The sequence below is a fragment of the Lycium barbarum genome, chromosome 1 (assembly GCF_019175385.1).
Source record: "Lycium barbarum isolate Lr01 chromosome 1, ASM1917538v2, whole genome shotgun sequence".
In the NCBI taxonomy this organism is placed as follows: Eukaryota; Viridiplantae; Streptophyta; class Magnoliopsida; order Solanales; family Solanaceae; genus Lycium; species Lycium barbarum.
In genome coordinates, this window is record NC_083337.1 from 96,874,593 (window position 1) to 96,880,246 (window position 5,654).

General features: G+C 39.8%; 1 long non-coding RNA gene across 1 annotated transcript; it reads left to right on the forward strand.

Moving 5' to 3' along the window:
* The first annotated feature begins 881 nt into the window (after window positions 1–881).
* On the forward strand, window positions 882–3,653 carry LOC132642052 (uncharacterized). Its single transcript, XR_009583047.1, has 3 exons — window positions 882–1,406; window positions 2,152–2,202; window positions 3,469–3,653. It is a non-coding gene; the product is annotated as an uncharacterized LOC132642052 (long non-coding RNA).
* Window positions 3,654–5,654: the final 2,001 nt, after the last annotated feature.

Sequence of the window (5,654 nt, forward strand, 5' to 3'; positions counted from 1 at the left end):
GCCATATTATAGTAGACCTAAAAAGGAATTGCAACACTATCAAGTGTCAGCAAAGGAAATCTATTAGCTTGGAATCAGAGTTTAAAATATGTCGGCGTGTCGCAAGATTACTTGGGAGTAGAGTAGATGCGAAATAACAATGAGTATACTAAGAGATAGACCTGAGGATAAAGAAATAGCCTACGGCTACATTGAATCGTTAAGTAAGGATTGCGTACTAAGACATTGCTTCCGTTAAGGTGCGGTGACGAGACAATACTAGAAAAGGAAGGACCCGGAAAGAACAAGGATAATGAGGTGACACAGTGAGTTAGAAAGACCTATGACATGGAGCAATGACTCATGAAAGGTCAAGGAGTTCGATTATAAGGAAAATAAGGTAAAGGATAAGGAACGGGCATAATGGAAAGAGTAGCTATAAAAGAAACCCATGACATGGAATGAGGACTCACGTAAGGATCCAGGAGTTTGATAGTAAGGAAAGTAGGATAACATATATGGAATGGACATGGAGGAAAGGGCAACTATAAAGGAACCCCCTCTCGAAGTGCTACAAGACCCCACAAAGTCAGTTGAACATTCGAGGACGAATGTTCTAAACGGGGGGGAGGATGTTATAGCCCGTATTTTGCACGTTTGGATATTTCAAAGTCGTCGTGGAAAGTTAAAGGCGAGACCATTTTCAAAAAAAACATTTGTGCACAAGTTAGTTATGAATATCATTTATGAATATTATTGGACGGAAATATTGAGAAAGGTTAAGGGCAAAAAGGAGAAAATTCAAAATGGTAAATGGTAATATTGAGGAAAGTCGAGGGGCAAAATGGGAATTTCACAAGGCATTCAAGAAAGTTCTTGAGGGACCAAAGTGTACATGGTAAGATATTAGGTCATCTTTTATTCTAAGAAAAATTCAAAAAAAAAGGGGGAATTCTCTAGAGAAACAAAGGATGGCCAAGTGTCCACATTCTTACTTAAGGGGCCTAAGTGTATATATAAAGAAGTGGTGGCTAAAATGAAACAAGTAAGTCATCTTTTATTTAAGAGAATTCAAGAAAAAGGGTGAAAGCTCTAGAAGAAGAAAAAAAAATGAATAAAGAGAGCATGTGCTTCTCACATGCTTGAAGAAGCCAAGTATATATATAGATAGGAGAGGTCATCTTTTTAAATCAAGAAGTTGTAGAGAAAGGAAAAAAAAATATAGAAGAAGAAGAAAGAGGAGGGGCCAATTCGGCCAAGAAGGAGGAGAAAGAGAAGACCAAAAATCTTGCCCCAAAATTTTATTTCTCATAGTATTTCTACTAATTCAAAGATGCTCTCCAACATGGTATAATTGTTGAAGCAAGAGAATTATTCTTTGGTGCAAAACTCCAACCTTAGCTAAGTTGAGAAGTTGTGAAGGAAAGGTAAAAATTCATCTCCTTAATTGTGTTATGAGTGGTTTGGTATGTTGTAGTATGTTGGAAAGAATAGAATTCATAAGAAAATATGGATGTTGAAATTGTAGCCGAGCATGGTGTATGTGTGGCCTTGTATGTATTGTTGAATGTAAGTATAATGAACTAAATTTATGTAGTAGGTTGGTTGTTGTTGTAATGCATGAAAAAAATGAAAATCCATGGAAATATGCATGATGTAGTTGTGGCCGACTAAGGGGCTGTTTTGGTAGCTATGGTAAATTGATTTTATTTGATATTCTAGTTGTTGTTAATGTGGATTCTATGATGAAAATGATGGTTTGGTAGTTTGAAATGAAGTCGTCGACGTGTGGATTGTTGATGTGGTTCTTGAAGTTAAAGGTAAGAAATGTGTTATTGATGTTTCATTTAATTTGGAAGGTTTCGGATTATGTTGTGGTAGTTGGTTGGAATCTAAACAAAACGCCGTTGAATTATGTGAAACGAGTTATTAATGTTAGAAGGTGTTTTGTGTAAAATTATTGAAATTGTTGGTATGATTGTTGGCATTGTGTTGATAGTTTGGCCGGGTTGAATTCCCGGATTGTTGTTGATTGAAATTGGCCAAGATAGATTCTTGGGGACGATGTATTTACTGGGGAAATGCTGCCGAAATTTCGGCAGATAAATGTTACTTTAAAATCCTACTTCTAAATGCTCTAATTAAGGTTTGGTAAATGTGACCAATTTGTAGATTTTGGTGAATTTGGAGCTTGAGTTTGGAGAAGCAAAAGGAGCGGAAAAGGTATGTAAGGCTTCACCCTTCCTTCTTTGGCATGTCTTAGACATAATAGGTCGAATACGAGACTCGGGGACAACTTTATTCTCCGGAATCCGCGCCTAAATTTCCCTTTTTTCATTCAGTAGAATTGAATTAAAAAGTGTGCAAAATGTTGGAAGAATTTCCTAAACCTCTAGAACTCGCATAAATAGGACCCGACTACCCTAAAACCCTCGCAAGTAACGCCATGACATGTAACATATGTAAATTTGGTACGCCGCCTCATTTGATCCGAGGTGGGCCCACTGGTTCCCGGATTTACCTTATTGTTCCGCTTGACTAACTTTGAAATTGAATCCAAAAGAAACCTTCGATCCTTATTCCATTACCAAATGACAAGTACTGTACCTATCCCAATGAGAATACTTCCATGACGATAATGATAACGATGATGTCAGAAAAGAGAATATGCCTATGATAAGTACGACTAAGAGCCTTGAGCTAAAAATCCAATGTGAATATGAAAGTGTTATACTAGTTCTTGAACCTTAATTTTATTCCGTAGCTATGACACTAGTTTCTAAAAGACTTCAAAGCATATGAATTGACCATGATTTCATTCTATGCTCTCTCTTAAGGCTATTTTCCGTTGGTAGTCTCGCCTTAAAATACTCGTTCATTCAAGGTGAGACAAAGTGACCATGATTATTCCATAACGTAATCGGAGGTCACCGACCTTACGTCACTCCGATGGACACATGACTTTCTTTGGGCTCTCATGCATGCCAATTGTATAACATATGTATATGAATGTGAATATGTATATGTATATGTATATGGGGAAAGGGGAAGGGCCACTGTTATATCACCACCTGATTCAGCTGGATTTCGTCCCGGACGCGGGATATGGGAGAGCCTGATACGGCGTCTGTATATGTGATATATATATATATAATATGTTGGGACACTGTTGGGGAGGGGGGTGGGAGAGCCGATGTACTCGGCGTCTGTGAATGTAAATAAAGGACACCTTTTTCTGAAATGTTCTGTTTTCTGTACATGTAAATAAGAAGCACCGTTTTTCTGAAAAAGAAACTAAGCATGCATGGCATCCGCAGAAAGGCATTCATATGTACAGGTTACTTCTGTTCCAAGATAAGCTCCATATGTCTATTCCGTTATTATTCATACTGCATATTCCTTTATTATGTCACTATTCATACCTTACATACTCAGTACATTACTCGTACTGACCCCTCTTCTTCGGGGGCTGCGTTTCATGCCGCGCAGGTACTCCCAGATGATTAGAAGACCTTACTAAAGATGTTCCAGCGGAGATGGCGAACTCCACTTGTCCCGGAGAATTGCCAAGTCCAAGTATATGCTATGATGTTCTGTTCTATGTTAGAGACTTTGCAGACAAAGCAATGGGTATTGGGTTGTCAGTCTGTAAGCGGCTCCAGCAGCCGATATGCTATTATGTTTTATGTCACGTGTCTTACATGATGTAAGAGCTTACTTATGAAAAGAAAAAAAAAATATTGGAGAGCTTACTATGTATTTCTTTCTTTACTGATTCAAGTGTTTCTATACGTAACAAGAGTCAGCGGGTTCGCCCGGCTCCAGATATGGGGTCGGGTGCCCATCACACCCTAGTAAAGTCGGGGTGTGACAAAGTGGTATGAGAGCAGGTCGGTTTAAGGGGTTGTCTGCAAAGTCGTGTCCAGTAGAGTCCTGTTTATGAGTGTGAAGCCGGCCACATTTATAAACAGGAGGCTGCGCGGCATCTAGGAAATGTTGACCTTCTTTCTGTCTTAGATCGTGCGATAGAGCCAAGTCATAGGAAATAAGATTCCTTATACTAACCGTCGATTTTCGCAGACGCCTAGTGGCGACGAAAGAAGACAAGTGACGAGATGGCAAGTTACAAAGGTAAGCCTGGATAATTGTTCTGTTACTTGGAACTGGATGTTCTGATGGCTGAATATGTCATATAGCCGCGTGTTCTGTGAAGTACTGTCGGTACTTGCTACGTACGGATTTGGAAAAGTAAGAATGGAAAAGGAGGTCTGTCAGAATAGATACGCCTAGTAGGAAGAGACGGGGGCCGAAGATACTGTAAACAGGTAATAAGTGAGATGCGTTGTTTCAGAAAGGTTATGGATTTGGGCGTGGCAACGAAGGTGAGATCGCTACCGTCGGGAATCTGGAAGTCCAGGACAGGAGGTAGCCATACACACAGGCGGAAGATGAACATCGGTAACCAAAAGGGTAAAACCGTAATTGTGAAAGAAGGACGCGTTACGAAAGTGCCTGGGAGCCTGTGAAACCTCGACTCGCTCCAAAACATGTAATAAAGGTCATGTGAAGAAGCGGACGCGAAAATATCGGCATTAAGGCACCGAGTTTCAGTGAAACTTTTGGGTTAAGCGTGCTCAGGTGGGAGCAATTTCATGATGGCTGACCCCCTGGGAAGTTGGCAAGAAATTCTATAAATTGAGACATAAGGGACAAATGAAAAGCTAGGGTAGTCTAAGGAAAACTAGAGTGTACGGGATGATTGGAGACCATAGGAAGAGGCGTAGGACGAGGCAAACTAGATCGGTGAAGAGGCAGAAAGTGCATTATAGCTCGGGAATTAGGATAGGCTTGAATAGTGGTTGGAAGTATTTGGTGGGCTAGTTGATAGTAATTATATATATATATATATATATATATATATATATATATATATATGTATGAAGGTGTAGCGTATTCTATATATGATCGTATCGGAGGACATGTGAGTCCCAGCGATCGGAGCTACGGAAAAAGAGGCATTGATCACGCAAGGGTACCGAAGTTCGAAGGGGTACCAAAGATCGAGTGACAGCAGGAATAAATGATGAAGGCGTTACTAGGAAAATTGGTATCATCTCCACTACAAGTCAAAATGGAAGAATTCTAGTGTGACGAAAATTGGAAAGAAACGATTGAGCAAGTGGAAAACAAAGAGATCAAAGTATCGGAAGGAGGTGAGAGGTAAGAAACCTCAAAGAGATGAGGGATAAGGGATAGACCAAGATTTCATAGAAGGACTGTTGGTATATAAGGAGCCCCCTAAAGGGGGGAGGCCATATTATAGTAGACCTAAAAAGGAATTGCAACACTATCAAGTGTCAGCAAAGGAAATCTATTAGCTTGGAATCAGAGTTTAAAATATGTCGGCGTGTCGCAAGAATACTTGGGAGTAGAGTAGAAGCGAAATAACAATGAGTATACTAAGAGATAGACCTGAGGATAAAGAAATAGCCTACGGCTACATTGAATCGTTAAGTAAGGATTGCGTACTAAGACATTGCTTCCGTTAAGGTGCGGTGACGAGACAATACTAGAAAAGGAAGGACCCGGAAAGAACAAGGATAATGAGGTGACACAGTGAGTTAGAAAGACCTATGACATGGAGCAATGACTCATGAAAGGTCAAGGAGTTCGAT